Below are 19,655 nucleotides of genomic sequence, written 5' to 3'. Positions count from 1 at the left end.
AACTAGGATTGCCACCTTTTCTTCAAGTCAAAACTTTAGCGATGCACAGCAATTTTTGTTTTTATACATATATTTTGCTAATAAATAACATTTCTAATCGTATGAATTTAATAACCAGTTCCCTTTCACTGTAAGGGGGGAGTCTGCAGACTCTGCTGTAAGGGAGAACTCTGGGGACTCTAACAAAAGGGATGTTCTGGGAACCCTGATTTAAAGGGGAATACCGAGAACTCTGATATACAGAGAAGACTCTGATGTAAGGGGAAACACTGTGGCCTCTGGTGTAAAGGAGAACTGTATGGGGTGCTCTGAGAACCCTGATTTACTTTGGTGTACTCAAAGGCAGGAGAGAGAAGGGAGGAGACTACAGTTACAGACAGGGATGGATGGTGAGCTCACTCACCCCTTGGCAGTTAGCACCTCTCACCCAGATGTATCTGAGGCTGCTGGACTTCAAATTTCCAGCCCCTACTTTACTTTTCTGAGGCACAGCTCTGGGGATTGGAGTGTGAATTGGCAGACACAGAGGGGTAGGGGCGAGAGGAAAAGGTGCAGATAGAGCCCTCTATCCAATCCCGTGTGTGTGTGTGTGTGTGTGTGTGTGTGTGTGTGTGCGTGGGGGGGGGGGGATTGTTAGTTCTGACAACAACATTCATAAAATATACTAAATGCTCATGTAATCTCATGAGGGGTTGTTGAAACGAATGGTCTGGTGAAGGGGCCACTTAAGATTTTTCTGAGCGATCCGCAGGAGAGGGATGTTGGCCTGAACAACGAATCAGTCGAACATCTAGCCATCAAGAAGTAAACATGACCTCTTCTCCCAGGCTTCTTCAGCATGCACATTTTACTAAATCGAGGACATAGCTACACTAATAGCAGACAATACAACTGCTGTGGGGCCCAAAACCACAAGAGGGCCCAGAACTGGCCAGTTCAACAATACGTTTTGAAGGGAGCAATACATTCATATAGTAGTGCTTGTGTATGGCTTCTATTAAATCAGTAGGCCTCGTGGGCCCATAAATTTCATTTTGCTCCAATCTTAAGTTTATTCACCTCTCCTGCACTGAATTAACTTGTTTTTTGTCCCTGTTAGTAATCACCATGGCCAATTCATGATCAGTAACCTGGTCCTTAAAAGGAAGTTGTTAGTTATATAGCCTGGGCCCCCAGCGTGGGTGTAAAACATGGCATTGCAAATGATGTTAACCTATGAGGAAATTTGCAAGACGATACCCTGCTTACGGCTTAGGTTCTTGGAAAACAATTTTCATTTGGTCCTGCGTTAATTCCAGGGAGAATGAATAATTCAACCCCCAGCATAGACCCACACAGAGCGGCCTTGTCACTGGCTGAGGCCTATAATGAGCCAATTATCTGCGAGATTAGTGGGGTGGAAGAATATAATAGATGCATTTCATGAAGATTACTACACCCGCACATACGATATACTGTATGTTTATGTATATAGGTGTGTGTGTGTGTATATATATATATATATATATATATATATATATATATATATATATATATATATATACGGTGTTTATGTGTGTGTGTGTGTGTGTGTGTGTGTATGTGTGTGTATATATATATATATATATATATATATATATATATATATATATATATATATATATATATATATATATATATATATATATATTTATTTATATATATATTATACTATATAGACAAATGCATACACACAGTACTGTGCGAAAGTTTTAGACACTTCTGAAAACAATCTATAAAGTAAGGATGCTTGCAAAGATAATGCAGTTAATAGTTTTTATAGTTTTATCAACAGGTAGAAATAGAATCAACATTTGGTCTCTTTGCCTTTAAAACGACATCAGTGTTCCTAATTACATTTTGCATACAGTTGGTGACACTAAACCGTTTCTTTAAAAACATAAAAAGAAACTATTCAATTATGTATTCTTAGCTCAAAAACATACCTTCTTATTGCTCTCAGCCTAATTCCATTTTTTTCTACTGTGATCACTTGATCCCAAGCGATCCCTCTTCCTGTTAGATGGTGGCTATGTCCGTTCTCCATTGTACCACTGTATGTAGGTATGTAGCCACCCTCTTTTGCTCGCCCCTGAGATGGACAATGCACATGACCGCAATGAATGTACACTACTCATGTCAAACAGAAGTGAGGAGGGAAAGGAGAGGTTCAAGAGAGGAGTCCAAGGAGGCAGAAAAACAGTAAGGAACAATTTCATGGAAAAAAGATTACAGAGCTGTTAAGTAGTGGATGTGGATGAATTTTTTTTCTGAAGCATAGGGATATAGTTTTGTTTCACTTTAAGTCATTTTCAGACATATGGTAATATTTAACAAAGTAGCATGTATGTTAAAATACAACCATTAAAGCTGAATTTCTGGTACACAGATGAAATGTATATAGGAGCGCTTTTATTTGCCAAAGAATTTGTATTCTGTCCATCCAGTTCTGACATTAAGGCCCGGTTCACACTATTGCGATGCGAAAACCCTGCGAATCAACTGCGGGTTCCCGCATTGCACCCAGCACGCACAGCAGTTCACACTGCCATATGCAAACTGCTGGGGAGTGTTAACGACACCCTCATATCAGTTCGCAGATCGCGCTGCAAACTGACAGTTTGGACATGAATCGGATCGCATATGTGTGAACACACATGTGATACGATTCTGGTCCGAACAGAAAAAAGGGTCCTGTGCGTGTTTGCACCGAATGCGGTGCGATATCAGCCATACTATCTGTATGGCAGACATCGCACCCGCACAGACATTGCATGTAATGTGAACAGCAGTGCGCTGCGCTTTACATGCAATGTCTGCCATCGCAATAGTGTGAACCGGCCCTTACACAGCTCTGCCACACAGCCCAGCCCTGAACTGCTGCAGCAACAAGCTTCTGGCATTTTTTTATGTTCAGGACCATTGTCTGCTATTCACTACATAGCGTGATGATGATCTTGAGCATGTGGTCACCAAAAACACAGCTCCCATCCCGGATATTTTTCCCGGATTAATAGCTTGTTATATGTTGAAGGAATGATGACGATGGCAGCCCTAAAGCCTGCACCTTTCAAATCAAGCCTGCTTTGAACACCCTTATTATTATTATTATTATTATTATTCAGGATTTATATAGCGCCGACAGTTTACGCAGCATTTTACAACATTAGGGTAGACATTACAATACAATACAATTCAAGACAGGGGTAATCAGAGGGCCCTGCTCCTTAGAGCTTATCTTTATTCTGTGAGCCTCCCTTTAATAAGATGTCCTTGAGCGTTTATCAACGCGTTTATCAGCGTTAGAGCGTTTTTACAGCTGAAAACCGTTTCTCGGAACCCACTAGCTTTTTTTTTTTTTTTTTTTTTTTTTTTTTTACTGCTCAAAAACGCCACTGCCCAAAACTGTTGATAACAGCCAATATGTGCATAGACACATAGGATAACATGATGGAGAGTTTAATGACTGTAGAAAAAAAAAACGCCTACAGCCAAAAACAGCTGCTGTAAAAACTTCCAGTGTGCATGAGGCCTCACAGTTAGTATATTTTTTGTTTTTCAATTTTTAAGAAGTGTATCGCTAAACAAAAAAAATGGAAAATTCTTTATTGCGGTGACAGCAGAAAACTGCAACTTTTTTTTTTTTCTCTTTTTTTATTATTTATTTTCAGTCACGTGTAAGGAGAAGGGATTTTGCAGGCCTGCAATCTGTAAGCTGTTTTAGATGGAAGTCGCCTCCCCCAAAGCTGGGCAGCCAAGCGGTTCCTGGTCAGGGAGGGGCCCATTCGTGATGGGAGCCAGATGTGAGCACAGACTGGACTTGGCTGTCTGAGTACCCAGGAGGCCAATTCCCTCCCGCTGTGTGCCAAGATCTCTCCTCCACCCCTTCTCCAGCTTCGTCTTATAGCAGGCTTTCTTATGACATGAACAGTTCAGCTAGCACTTCACTTTGGGCTCAACCATACAGGCGGCAGCCTCCCTAAAAAGCAATCTGTGGTGGATTGCTTTTTATAGAGTGTTACAGAAACGACTACCATGCTTTTGATACTGCCACCATACAGATGGCATGGGTTTTTTTTTTTTTTTATGCAGCAAAAATAGGATTTTGAATGGGAATGTTGCGCCGCAGCCACAAGTCTAGCATTTGGCTTTTGGCTGCAGCACAGAACCAATCACTTGACAAGGGGTAAAAAATGTGTCATGGCTGTAGCATGTGTACAACCCCATCTGTTGCAACTTGGTGGGGGGGGGGGGGGGGGGGTTAAAACTGTGGCTGAACCACCGACTTCACCACTTACTTCCCCTCTCCCCCCGATCACCTGTATTTAGCATTTTTATTTGAAATATCTGCACACTGAAGAATTTGTGATTCTGTTTGGTCAGTCTTGCAGTCCTGGCACACCTACCATACAGAGAAGACAGGTTTTCCGTTTCAGTTTTGGGTGCAGCTTTTTGCATAAAAAAAACAAAATGACATGCTAATTTTGATTGGTTGCTGTGAAGAACACACACATTTTCCCCACAGTTTCATGGGTGAAGTCCAATGATCTTTATTCATCTTGAGATGATCGGCATTGCTCGGCGCAGGATCTGTTAGGATGTGAAGATATTTGCGGTACAGGAACATTCTCGGAATAAAGTGTAGCCTCTGGCTAAGCCTGCTTTCCCCAGGAATGTCTCCTCCATTCTCGGCGGGGCGATGGATTCCTGCCATATAAAAGGAGTCTTTGTATCCTGCCAGGTAACACCTGGACTTGCATTTCGGAGAGAGTGAGGTGTCTGGACAGAGCTGGGACTTGTCTGAGTACATCTACCTGCCTGCCGGCTGCACAGTACATAACTGGGACTCAATGACACCCAGCTCTGTTAACCCCCTGTGTACCTGAACCCGGGAATTGGAGAGTCCAAACTGCAATGGTTGGAATTCCGCTCCTAAAAAGCGTTTGCTGCAGATAGGCTTTCATTTGTTTGTTGCTTTATTAATCTCCAACCAAAACTGTATGTCCATCAAAGACTATCCTGTCCACAGGGTGACAACACTGCTATGTAATTTCCTTGCAGAATGAGCAGTGTTGTCACCCTGTTAACCACTTAAGCCCCCCGGACCATTTTGCTGGCCAAAGACCAGAGCACTTTTTGCAATTTGGCACTGTGTCGCTTTTCATTTTATTTTGCTCAAACCCCTTTTTATTATTTTTCTAAGGGACACCAGCGGGCATAGGTTGGGGTGTGCTTCACACAAATGCATGCTGTGATGTATTGTTGCATCACAGCACAGTGTTTACTTCTTTTTTTTTTTTTACTTTAGGGCCCTTGCACACAGCCTGTTTAGTGTAAAGCCCCATACACACTATCAGATTTTCTGCTGATTTTTGTCTTTGCCTTACCAAACCTGCTGATTTTTCTGCTGATTTTGTCTTACCAAAACTATGTAGTGCAAGGATGGATGATGAACGTATCGCCATGGCTGTTTGTAGCAGATTTCATCCGAGCGGGTGTCAGCGGACACGTGTCTGCTGACATCTGCCCCCCCATAGAGAACAATAGGTGGTCTGATCAGGTCTGTCTGAAAAACGGACAGGCGGACCCGATCGGTCCGCTGGTGTGAAAGGGGCCTTAATGCTGGCAAGTTCCTTCAGCCCAGGTGCATCATACAGCCTGTCATTGTTATGAATGGCCATGCACTGCTGTACTTGTGTATATGGCGGTGATATCGTAAACATGAGTACAGTGTGCGGCATTTGCAATTTTTTTTATTTTTTTATACATCTGTAAGCTGTACTTGTGTATACAGCAGTGCTATTGTAAACACAAGTACAGCGTACGGGCATATGTCATGTCAGTGACAGGCTGTACACCACACTTGGGAGGAGAAAATACGCTGGCAATTATTATTATTATTATACAGGATTTATATAGCGCCAACAGTTTGCGCAGCGCTTTACAAAATTAGGGCAGACAGTATACTTTCAATACAAATCAATACAGGAGGGATCAGAGGGCCCTGCTCATTAATTATGCTGAATGGGCTTAGCCTGCCTGTGTGTAAGAGCTCTTCAAGTTAATAAAAAAAAAAAACACTTCATTTAAGAAAATGCAAAGTGACACCTTGCAACATTTGTTTTCTCAGTGTCCTTGCATTAAGCCAGCATTAAAGTGTTACGAAACCCAGTAAAATCAGTCTATATATGCGGTAAAGCATGCTTTTTATACTCGCTGTGGAACCTAGGGGGTTAATCCTGCGCATTGTGTAAAAAGGCTGTTTGATCCTGTCTTCTCAGATCTTCCCCTTCTTCTACTTTCCCCAATCCATCTCCTGATGGTACAGAGTTGGGGGGCACTCTGCACATGCTTAGTTTGGTGTTTTTCTGGAGCGTTTTTCTTTCTTTTTGGGGGGAGGGTGGGGGGCGTGCATGTGATCGGTACAGGGCCAATCAGCACTGTCCAGACAGAGGGTGAGGGGTCATGCAGCCTCATAGGACAGTCAGAGGAGAATGAAAACTCCTACAAGCTTTAACCTGACACTGATAAGTCACAAGACTGTTATATACTGCTGATGATAAAAGGTATTTAGCGGTTTATATTTACTAAAATAATTGCATTTCCATGTTCTGTGTACTGTGGGAGACCAGTAGGGGTGCAACGGATCAAAAAACTCGGATCGGATCATTTTTCGGATCAGCAAATAATTGAATTTGCAAAAACCTGTGAAAATTCCACCACCATATAGTCCCATACTGTAATATCCACAATCTCCCCACTGTAATATCCACATCATCTCCCGCACTGTAATATTGGCTGAGCATGATGGCTGGGTACGGCTGGCTATTGCTGAGTATGGCTGGGTATTACCGAGTATTGCAGGGTATTGGCAGGGTATTGCTGGGTATTGCATTGCAGAGTATTGGCAGAGTATTGCATTGCAGAGTATTGGCAGAGTATTGCATTGCAGAGTATTGGCACAGTATTGGCAGGGTATTGCATTGCAGAGTATTGGCAGAGTATTGGCAGGGCATTGCATTGCAGAGTATTGGCAGGGCATTGCATTGCAGAGTATTGGCAGGGCATTGCATTGCAGAGTATTGGCAGGTTATTGCATTGCAGAGTATTGGCAGGGTATTGAGGGATGGCTGTGACTGCACTTGTCACAGAGCAACCCACATCGCTGCTTCCATCTGATCTCTCCCCTCCACTGTACAGATCTGTACACAGAGGGGAGAGAGGAACTGGCGTCATCATGTGTCATTGGACGGAGCGATCACATTGTAAACCCCGACGGGTGCACTAAGATGGCCGCCACTTCGGAACTAGGCTGAAGCAGCGGCCTTTCCTAAGGCCAAAGCGGCGGAATCGCTCCGCGGATCGCGGCTTGTGCCGATCCGAACGGGGTGACACGTTCGGATCACGGATCGGTGACGATCCGTTGCACCCCAGAGACCAGATATAATGAATGCAGGGTCCTGGGTTTAGTAACACTTTAAAGCGGACTGACTTTTAAAATAAGGACACTTATGCCGTGTACACACGGCCGGACTTTTCGTCAGCAAAGGTCCGACGGAACGAATCCGTCGGACAATTATACCGTGTGTGGGCTTCACCGGACCTTTACTGTCGAAATATCAGACGGACTTTAGATTTAGAACATGTTTCATATTTTTCCAACGGACTCTAGTCCGGTTGAAAAATCCATTTGTTTGTATGCTAGTCCGACGGGCGAAAACTGATGCTAAGGCAGATCACAGTCCGGTCGTGTGTACACAGCATTACCTGTCTAGGGTGCCCGTGATGTCGGCACCCGAAGCCGATCTATCCCTCAACTGACGGTTGCTGCCACCTCCGCCATTGCCATCCTCGGTAAGGGAATCAGGAAGTGAAGCCTTGCGTCTTCGCTTCCTGGTTCCCTACTGCGCCTGCTCGACACGCACTGCGCTATCCCACTGGTCCCTGTTTTCTGGGACCCGTGTGTCTCCCAGAAGACAGCGGGGGGAAGTGTCATAGGTACCCCACGGGTGGCTCGGGTATCTATGCCCGGAAGTGTGAGCAAAATACCTGTATTAGACAGGTATCTGCTCCCCTCTCCCCCTGAAAGGGGCCAATTGTGACACCGGAGGAGAGTAGGAAATGGAAAAGCGCAAGTTCAATTTTTTAATGGAACGCCGCTTTAACTTCCTTCTTGTTCGCTCCTTGTGGCCTTAAATGGGCCTTAAGATGGGGTAGCGGGACAGACTTTGCATTTTAAGTCTCTTTACTAGTATGTGTAGTACCATCCTTTGATATTATTATTATTATTATTATATCCTCATTATAAAATAAAACTGCACCATTACAAGGTATACATCGCCATATTATACAACCAGTCTACATGTACTAGCGTAGTAGCTAAGCAGCAAGATTTTTTTTTTTTTTTGCGTAGAACCAGCCTTCAGCTGGTTATACAATAATTGGAATTTCAGGACATGCTGTGAACTTTTTCTTAATCAGTGTATTCTGACAAGAGGAAGGGGCTGCTATCAGAATACAATGTCTCAGTGGTGGGGTGATTATGCTCTATCCACTTCACTTGTGTAAATAGAGGAACATATTATTTCTTTTTCCATCCAGGCCTCTGGCGGAATGAAAAAAAAAAAAAAACTAGCAGTGTATCTTTAATGACTGATTCCCCGGATGGGTCTGTTTACAGGGAAAGAGGGGCCGCACATCACACTGAGCCTGGGGATCCCTTTGGTCCACATCCAGGAAGGATAAGCAATCTCCACAAATGAGGGAGGTGTAGGGGAGCGCAGATGTGAAGAGGGTCCCTGGTTAGTGCAGGGCTGGAAGATGAATCCGAAAAGTATGAGTCTTGCTTGCTATAAGGCACAGCGCTGGGATGATGCAACGCACCCCTGACTCACTGCAACACCATCTGTGGAAAGTGTATGCAGGACGCAGGAGCTCACATCTGGCGCACATCCCCTCTCCTTCCTGCCAGTCTAACCCTCCCAGTCCCTTAAAGGGGGCGTCCCATCCGCAGAAGACTTTTGTAGCCTTGCAAAAGTTCTGCAACTTTTCCTAACTTGCTTCTGTACTTTTTTGTCACGTCTTTATTTCCAGCAGATGTTGCATTTTGCAGCACTGGAATATGGCTCAAAGCTGCTGTCTACATACAGTAAAAATAAAAATGAAAAGCATTGCTGAGTGGTATCTCATGGTACCAAAAATAAATGCCCTTTTTATGGAGAAAAGTCTGGAAATAAAAAGCATAAGGGAATATATGTTATCTCTTTGTTGCATTGGGGGGGGGGGAATAAAAATGAAATCAGAGATTCCTGCTGCGACTCTAATGCCGCGTACACACGACCGGACTTTTCGACAGCAAAGGTCCAACGGAACAAATCCGTCGGACAATTAGATTGTGTGTGGGCTGTCCAAAAATCTGATGGACTTTAGAAATAGAACATGTTTCACATTTTTCCACCAGACCAAGTTCCTATGGAGAAATTTGCTCGTCTGTATGCTAGTCCGACGCACGAAAACCGGCGCTAGGGCAGCTATTGGCTACAGGCTATGGACTTCCTTATTCTAGTCTGGTCGTACGGCATCACATTCAAATCCGTCAGACTTTGGTGTGATTGTGTGTGGCCAAGTCCATTCGTTCAGAAAGTCCATCGGAATTCCACTGAAAGTCCGTCGGGCCTAGTCTGCCGGAAAGTGCGGTCGTGTGTACGCGGCATTAGCGGCTAGGTGTGGCCGCTGGCCCTGTTCACTACAATGACAGGTCGACCGGGGCCGCAGTTTTTCATGGCTGTCCGCACAGCCCGCGATTACCTGTGGTGATCACAGCTAGACAACCTTAAAATTTTCAAAATAAATGTTGGGATATATTAATGAATACAGAGCTGCATTCATTTGTACCCAAGGGTGGACTGACAACTCATAGGGCCCCCGGGCAATAGGAGATTATGGGGCCCCCAGGCAATAGGAGATTATGGGGCCCCCAGGCAATAGGAGATTATGGGGCCACACAGTATACACAAACACACACACACACAGTATACAATCACACAGTATACACAGGCATGTTTCTATTGGCTGAGAAGGTACTGGAGAGGTGGGGCAGCTGTAATCTCAGGATTTTTAGACCAAAAGGATGTCAGTAAGGGACATTTCAGAGACAGATGTAAAAAAAAAAAACACAGATTTTTACATACTGTCCCTGGTTTTACTGAGGCTGGCAACCCTGATGGGGCCCCCTAGTGGCATGGGGCCCTCGGGCAGTGCCAGAGTGGCCCAATGGTCAGTCCGCCCCTGTTTGTACCTTTTTTTTTTTTTTTTTTTTTTTTTTTTTTTTTTTTTTTTTTTTAAACCTGTTTGGATAGCTTTATATTTCAATATTTTTATTGAAAAAGATCTGGCAATGGACCCCTCCGTAACTCTCTTCACTCTCCTCTTTTTTTTATTCTGTCTCTATATCTCTTATGTTTTTGAGGCTCCTCAAAATACAAATGATAGCTTTGGAACCTATAGACACCCCACCGACTCTAGTTTGTTCAGGAAATTTTCACATTTTTAATGACCACATTCTAACAGGTTAATAATAATACATCTGGTCATATATATAACTGTCTATTTATTGTTTGTACTCTTAACAAATTTCTTAACCCCGAACAACATTGTATTTGGCATTATACGTTATATAATATATCTATATCGTATATTGTATATTTTATTGTACAAAATAAAATATTTTTGACAATGAAAAAGATCTGGCTATAAGAAATATACCATTTAAAAGATAGCCCATTCTTGGGTTGTCATTCTATCAGAGACATAAGTCCATAAAATAAGAACAAACAAAGATAACATAGACAATCTTCGAAGAAACAAATATTAACAAGGGAATGTTCTCAAGTAGCCTTGTTGGCAATCGTAGAGGTCAGAGGTTTGCACACATCTCCGGAGGGATTTTGTCCCACTCCTCTTTGCAGATCCTCTCCAAATCATTAAGGCTTTGAAGCTGACACTTGGTAACTGGAACCTTCAGCTCCCTCCACATATTTTCTACGGGATTAAGGTCTGGAGACTGGCTAGGAAACTCCAGGACCTTAATTTGCTTCTTTTTGACCCATTCCTTTGTTGTCTTGGCCGTGTGTTTTGGGTCTTTGTCATGCTTGAATACCCATCCATGACCCATTGTTAATGCCCTGGCTGAGGGAAGGAGGTTCTCATCCAAGATTTGACAGTACATGGCCCTGCCCATCGTCCCTTTTGATGCAGTGAAGTTGTCCTGTCCCCTTAGCAGAAAAACACCCCAAACATAATGTTTCCAAGTCTATGTTTGACATTGGGGGTGGTGTTATTGGGGTGTTGAGTTGATGCCAAAGAGCTTGATTTTGGTCTCAACTGACCACAACACTTTCACATCATTCAGATGTTCATTAGCACCAATTGGGTTACCAATTGTTTTCTTGATGACTATGGTCCCAGCTGCCTTGAGATCTAGTAGTTCTGGGCTGATTCCTCACCGTTCTCATGACCATTGAAACTCCACAAGCTGAGATCTTGCATGGAGCCCCCCGGACCAAGGGAAATTGACAGTTATTTTGTGTTTTTTATATTTGCAAATAATCGGGCCAACTGTTGTCACCCTCTCACCAAGCTGCTTGGCGATGGCCTCGTAGCCCATTCCAACCTTGTGTAGATCTACAATCTTGTCCCTGACATCCTTGGACGGCTCTTTGGTCTTGGCCATGGTGGAGAGATTGGAATCAGATTGATTCATTGCTTCTGTGGACAGGTGTAGTTTTTTTTTATACAGGTAACAAGCTGAGATTAGGAGCACTCCCTTTAAGGGAGTGCTCCTAATGTCAGCTTGTTACCTGTATAGAAGACACCTGGGAGCCAGAAATCTTGCGAATTGATAGGGGGATCAAATACTTATTTCACACATTTAAAATGATAACTTTTTTGAAATGCGTTTTTCCTGGATATTTTTTTGTTGTTCTGTCTCTAACTGTTAAAATACACCTACCATTAAAATTATAAACTGATAATTTCTTTTTCAGTGGGAAAATGTACAAAATCAGCAGGAGATCAAATACTTTTTTTCCCTCGCTGTATGTCTCTTTCGATAAGACTGGCGCCAGGGTATCTGCACAGTGTATGGTACAGAATGATTGCTGCAATGTTGTGTATGTGGGCAGGCTAAAACGTAGGCTATCGAGTTGGGCAGCAGTAATATAAACCGCAAGGAAACTATAGATATGTCAAATAATAATCAGGCAGCCCCCATCGATAAGAAAGGATATCTCAGCCCCAGCTGTTTCCAGGATGATAAGCCCCCTTTAAGACCGGCTTTTCCACCTCTAGGTTTCTGTATTTTGGCTCGGATAATGTCCCAGTGACTCATGGAAAAGTGATCAGGTTGCAGACTCGGGGTGTTTGTCTGGGTTTGCGGCTCCCCTACGTAACTGTCTGGATTTAGTTTTCTTTTTTTCACAGTTCTAAGATCAGAAGCGCCCTGTTAACCCCTACACTGCCAGAAAGACCTGAGGAAGGTTTCCGAGCAGAGATACGCTGGGCCCTATCTGACTCTGTAGGGGTTAACAGGCTCCACGTTAAACCATAATCACAAGGTCTTGCCAAATATTTCCTTGTCTTCTCCCCGCAATGGAGGAGGATATCCTGGCTTTAAAGGCACACAAGCCATAGGGAAGCTCAGCACTCTAGTTGTTGTGGAACTACAAGTCTCATGATGGGACTGCAAGACTGACAGCCACAGGTGTGACTTCCGGTAGGGGAATGATGGCATTTGTAGTTTCACCACAGCTGGAGTGCCAGGGTTGCCTGCACCTGGATCTTTTCAAGCGTGAAATAAGTGGCGGCTGGTTATAGCACACTTTAGGGGTTATTTACTAAAAAATGCATGGTGCAAAATCTGGTGCAGCTCTGCATAGAAACCAATCAGCTTCCAGGTTTTTAGTCAAAGCTTAATTGAACAAGCTGAAATTAGAAGCTGATTGGCTATCATGCCCAGCTGCGTAAGCCTCCCCCTATATCTATGTTTCAGATTGTATACTATTGCAATCTGAGACGTGATTAATTTATCACAGATGGCGTTTGTTTTTGTGGGATGAAACTGTAATAAATATGTCACAACAGCACCGCCCCTCTCCAGATGATTGACAGCACTGAAACATATGGGGGACAAGAGCGTGTGCAAGGTGGGGGACAAAGGGAATCCTACTGACAAGGATGGGAGTGAAGATCAAACTGATTATTTCTTCAAAGCTGGCCACAGATGACTCCGTTTTTTTGTGATCGGCCAGTGGGCTGATCGAAACAAAACTGAACGGCTCACCCCATCCACACAAGTGATGGAGATGAACGAATCCTCCCCACCACGCTATTGTATTCTGACAGTGGGTACTCTGTTATTTCTATTGAACCAGCTGAATTTCGTTCAATCTATGGCCAGCTTTGGGCTCACCCCACACTTTACAATTTTTCTGTACAATCTTCATTAGATACAGGACTTTTTTTCAGTTTGAACGCAGGGGAAAGCAGTTTCAGCACCTCCAGCACAAAATGTATGTAATGGCAAGGGGTAATAGAGTGTGCTGGAGGGTCTATTGATGCTGGCTGCTAGGGGGACCTATGGTCGCTGGGGGGGGGGATCTATTGTTGTGGGTGGTCTAGTGTTGCTGGGGAGGTTTATTGTTGCTGGTGGAGGATACATTGTTGCCTGGGGGGCTACTGTTGTGGAAAGGGTCTATTGTTGCTGGCTGCTGGGAGATCTATTGTTGCTGGGGCGTGGGGGTATTTTTTTGTGGTGGCCCTTTTGTTGCCGGGGGTATCTATTTTTGCTGGGCGGGCCTATTACTGATGGGGGGTGTCCTATTGTTGTCTGCGGGGGATCTATTTTATTGCTTTTCTTATGATCAGTATCAATTTCCATACAAATTATCTAGTTATGTATTCTCTAAAAGGGATGGTATTGGAAGGTGGGTAGGGGTGGAATCAAGGGACGGTTCTCGAAGGTGGGTAGGGAGCGGAGACAAGGGATGATTCGTAAGGAGCAATTGCCTGCACCTATTTCCTGAGAAAAGAAGCCCTGATTAGATCTACCAACATTTTTTTCTGTTTTAATTAACGTTTTGATTAAAATTTGTATAAAAGAAAAAACAAACACGGGATACAGCGCTACAAGTAGTACAAACTAAGCACACAAAGTTGCAATTGAAGAACAATTAAAATATTCAAATGAGATACAGGTCCAGATCACATCTACCAACATTTATATTGTAACGGCCTACCTGATTGGATAAAGATTAATTGGAAAGTTTAGGTAAACATAGTTTTGGAAAATCCAAGGTTGATTATACAAAGATTGTACAGTCAGATTGTAACGCGTATGGTCGTCTTTAGCTTTGCTGACATTTTGGTAAGGAGTCTCCTCTTGGGTTTCAGGATGGTAACATTATTCTTTTTTTGGGTTCTCGGATTAAAGCATTTAGGAAGCCTACCTTTTAAAGTATAAGTGCAACATTGAAAAAAGATACTGACTTCAAATTGTTAATTTTAATGCATTCTGTTTAACTGATTTTGATATGACCCAGCTTTTATGCTTTTCTTTCTTTTGTTTACATCCTGACACTCATCTTCTAGACATCTCTTTACATCATCTCATGTTCTAGACACAAGTTTGCAGACAAGGAGGCTGGCGCTGTGTCGGGATGGATGATAAGCACCATAAGCATCCAGCCTTTGTATCGGCCTGTGTTTGCAAACAGGCATGGACAGGCCTTACAACATAGGTTAGATGGCATATAAGGGAATGTAGTTCATTTGAATTTTTCAGAAGATTAATTAAAGCTGAACTCCAGCCACAAATCGCTCATTTAAATATATCCCTCAATAGCCAAAAGGAATATAAATTCCACTTTGTGAGCTTGAAAGGTGTTTACAAATCATGGTATTACCCTTGTAAAAGTAATGGTGACATCATCATTGTGCTGTACATAGCCTGTGCAGAGAGTAGAGCTGTGGGAGGGACCCAACAGGCCCCACCCACTACTGGCTGCCTGCAGGAAACTACTGGAGGAGGCGGAGACAAGACCAGTCACCCTGCACAAGAAGAGAGAGCAGCAGTGAACAGTCTTTATTACAGGAAGTTCCTGTACTCACACTGGATTACTGCACAGATCTAGAAAAAAGGACACCAAGATTCAAACAAAAACACATGACTTGTACCTGTATAATATTTGTTTATCTTGGATATTAAACCACAAAAAAAATAAAAAATGGGCACCAGGCAGTTTAAGTCATAATGAGCTAGTATGCATTGCATACTAGCACATTATTATTATTATTATTATTATACAGGATTTATATAGCGCCAACTGTTTTTGGAGCATGGGGGCAGACAGTACAGTTGCAATACAGGAGGAATCAGAGGGCCCTGCTCGTTAGAGCTTACAATCTAGGATACTATAATAGACTTGGCTAAAAATGAAGCCCTCCAGCAGCGCGCGGTCACCGCTGATAGTGCTTTCATCTTCACTCGTTCTCCTTTCCGGGTTCACATGCTTTGGCGATATGAATGGCCGAGCCGGCGATGGCGTCACTCCCGCGTGCACGCGGCAGTCGCTGTTTACTGCATGCCTCTGAAGAAACTGCATGGGTATTCCATTGCTTTAGAGCGCATGTGCCAGTGACATCACTGGCTGCATCTAAAGTAAATAAATAAGTAAATGCACGTTTAGGAGATATTTACTGTACCTAAGGTAGGTTTTTTTTTTTTTGGAGCCCGTATTTTAATTTTTTGTATCATCAGAAGAAACTTTCTGGAAGTAGCCTAGATATGAATTGACACATTCAGTACCTGAAAGAGAAATGGTCTTTTAACAGCCCAGAGGCAGACGGGGAGGAGGGGGCTGTGCGGAGGCCTGTGGATTCCATTGCTGCATGTGTGTTTGAAGAGACCTTTCTTACTGCTGGGCGGTGGGTTCATGCTGAGTTCAGTCCGCCCGCACTGCATGGATTGTAAACACAATGATGCCTTGTATATGGAGACTCTATATCCTCCCATACACCTTCAGATCTGGCTGCCCAATTCTTCTTCTTCTTCTTGGCAATAGGACTCAATTGGCAACCAATTTGTCTCTCCATGGAGACTGGCAGGTCAGCAGATTTTGCAGGTTCTGGAGGGTGACGTCTGCCTGTATTGTGGGTAGGAAAGTAAAATGTTTGAGATCCATATACACGTGATTGCCTCCCTTGAAATATCAAATATTCCATTCAGCCTAAATGCTATCTGATTTGAAATTTGGCAGCAGCCTGCACATGTACCAACTATCTACAGAGAAAATCTACAACAAGCTGAGTAAGATCTTTAGAGTCTGGCATGTGGACATTATGGAAAAGAACACAATTTCTGTCCCCGAGTAACTACGGGACCTGCACTACTTCTCTGTGGTAACAGTACAGTAGCCTTTCTGAACCTTTTTACCATAGATGAACCCTTGCAATAACCTTCAGGTCTCAAGGAACCTCTACCAATAATTACAGCTCATCAATCTACAGCTCATAGTACATTCACTTGGACAGTATGTTGAGACTTGAGAATAAATAAAACAATATGGTATCCTCCCTACATTAGTTAGATAAAAGAATGTACCTTACATTGGTGGTCAGTGTAAAAAAAATTCCCTTACATTGGTGGTCTGTGTAAAGAATGTTTTTTACATTGGTGGTCAGGAGAAGAATGCTTCATACATTAAAGGAGTTGTAAAGGCAGAAGTTTTTTTATGCACTAAGATAAAAAACCTTCTGGGTGTAGCAGCCTCAATAATACTTACCTGAGCCCATCTCGATCCAGCGATGTTCACAAGTGTCTTAACTGTCCAGGACTCTCCTACTCCTGGCTGAAACACAGCAACGGCACCATTGGCTCCTGTGACTGTCAATCAAAGTCAGTTAGCCAATAAGGGGAGAGGAGGGGACGGGGCCTGGTCAGGGCTCCGTGTTGGCTTGGGTGCCCCCATAGCAAACTGCTTGCTCTGGGGGCACTCGACAGGAGGGAGGGGTCAGGAGCAGCAAAGAGGGACCCGAGAAAAGGAGGCACTGGGCTGCTCTGTGCAAAACCACTGCACAGAGGATGTAATTCTAACATGTTTGTTATTTTTTTATTTTTTTTTAAACAAGACTTTTCAATCACTTTAATAATCAGTGGGAAGCAGTGACGACCTGTCCATATGGGGCGCAGGGGCGCTGCCCCCCCATCCATGTGTCCTGCCCCCTAATCTACATGGGGACGTCGGACGCATTGATTCCAGTGAGGTGTTTTTTTTTTTTTTTTTTTTTAACCACGTGATTAGAGCCAGAGGCTCTGATAGGCTTCAAAAAAGAGCGGGCTTGGGGCACAGAGCACACCCATTTGTGTGACAATAGTGAATGGATATTTACTATTGTCACACTGATTCTACTCCTGGCTAATTAGGAAGCAGGTCATGAGACCCATTACCAGATTGGTCAAAAGGAGAGGCGATCCGATTGGCTGCTCAGTGGGAAGTATGCTTCGTGAATTGGTGATCAATGGGAAGAATGCTCTTTACATTGGTAGTCAGATGAAAGACCGACTCCTTAAATTGGTGGTTAATGGGAAGAATGCTGCTTACATTGGTGGTCAGTGGGAAGAATGCTCCTCACACTGGGGATCAGTGAGAAGAATGTTCTTTACATTGATGGTCAGTGGGAAGAATGCTCCTTACGTTGGTGGTCAGAGGAAAGCATACTCCTTATATCGGTGGTCAGTGGGAAGAATGCTCCTCAAACTGGGAGTCAGTGAGAAGAATGTTCTTCACGTTGGTGGTCAGTGGGAAGAATGCTCCTCAAACTGGGAGTCAGTGAGAAGAATGTTCTTCACGTTGGTGGTCAGTGGGAAGAATGCTCCTTACATTGGTGGTCAGTGGGCAGAATGCTTAGTAAATTGGTTATCAGTGGAAGAATATAGAATATATAATAATTATATTGGTGTTTCGTAGGATGAATATCCCCCTTACAGAGCCCATAGCTTAAAAGATCATTGGTGCCCATGGTTGTTTATATGAGAGTCAGAAATTGTTAAAGAAACCCCTAGCTACCTCAGGATAAGTTCTACAGAACCCTGGTTAAGAAAAGTTGCAGTACAGTGAGTGTTGTCACCCTAGGACCGGAAGTTTGTTACTGGCAGGATCAGCAGATAAAAATACAGAAGAAAAAATTGTGAAAAAAGAAAACTGATGCAGCCACCACATCTAAGCTGCAATTCATTACTTTAACTTTAAACCATGATGCTTTATAACATTACTCAGATGGAGATGGTGCTGTGTACTTTGTGTCTTGGCTGGAGAGACTTTTGCTGTGGTCCTAGCAGGAGGTCTGCACATTCTCTGGTGGTCTGTTTACATAGACCTCCCTTTCCCTTTCTACACAAACCTTAAACTATTCTCCATGTTAGTTCTTCTCACCATCTGTAGGCGGATGTGATGTTTGTCCAGGTCACTCTGTCCTGGAGGCTTTTTTTCATTGTTTACCTGAAAGGTTCCAAGACAAACTTTATCGTGCTTACTGTCAAGCCTTAAAAAAATGCTAATGACAATTCCTTATGAGTCCTGAGAAAAGGATTTAGGGGGCTGATTAACAAATACTAGTGGAAACCTAGACTATTTGCTCATACCAGAGAGATGAAGCCAAATTGGTTACTCTAAGAAGTTTCTGTATTTTTGTTAATCGCCTCCCAGTGTAGACGTATTCCATTGGAAAGAACACCATAAACATTGTATGAGTCCAGAATAGACAAAAAAAAACCTCAATACAATATAGGAAAATTACTTTCTGTAAAACCGTAAACTTTCTATAACCATTATCTGAAAAAAATAAAAATGAAAAAGCATAAAGCCATTATAACGCAAACTTTTATGTGCCATCCTGAGGTTTTTATTTGAACTTGAAGTATTGGTTCCTTATATGCCACACAAACTTCTACTCTTAATCTGGGTACAGTTTGTTCTTTTATTTGTTACAAGATAAGTTGGGAATTGATTATCTCCAAACGTTCTAAACAAGGGCCAGTTTATTGTCCTTTTGGGGGACCAAACTGTGGCCAGTGGGAGTAAACCATGCCCCATCTTTGGTATTTGGGAAAGGAATAGTGGCCCATCGGTGTCGGTTGGAGAAATGGTGCTCCGTTGTTGGTGTCAGTGGCAAGAATTCTGATATCAGTGAGCAGAATAGTGTCTCGTATTAGTGGAATGAATAGTGTTTCATGGGCCAGATAAAGGCAAGCAAAGGGTCGCATCCGTTACCGGCCCAGCAGCCTTTCTCAATCTTTTTACTCCAGAAGAACACTTAAAAAAATTTTCAGGTCTCAAGGAACCACTGTTAAAACAAATTTATTTTGGAGTTCATTGGGAAAATGTCTGGTTGCAAACTTTTAAAAAAAACATTGGTGTCATACTGCTGGTTTTGCCAAATGGCATTGAACTCAGACCTATGCAAGTACCGTCAGATGTGAGGTAAGTCAGCCACAGCTCATGGAACCCTTAGGAAGTTTTGGAGGAACCCTAGGTTTCCATGGAACCCTGGTTGAGAATTTCTAGTTTAGAGTGATGTAATAC

The 19,655-nt window shown here is 43.2% G+C and overlaps 1 protein-coding gene across 2 annotated transcripts in view; it reads left to right on the top strand.

Annotated features, from left to right (window-relative positions):
* Positions 1-19,655, top strand: part of CREB3L2 (cAMP responsive element binding protein 3 like 2) — a 100,518-nt gene that overhangs the window by 39,803 nt on the left and 41,060 nt on the right. The window lies entirely within an intron of this gene.

Source organism: Lithobates pipiens, unplaced genomic scaffold (assembly GCF_037356315.1).
Source record: "Lithobates pipiens isolate NorthernLeopardFrog02 unplaced genomic scaffold, aLitPip1_a1.2 Scaffold_8, whole genome shotgun sequence".
Lineage (NCBI taxonomy): Eukaryota > Metazoa > Chordata > Amphibia > Anura > Ranidae > Lithobates > Lithobates pipiens.
Note: the sequence above shows the minus strand (reverse complement) of the source record. Positions and strands in the feature narration are given on the sequence as shown.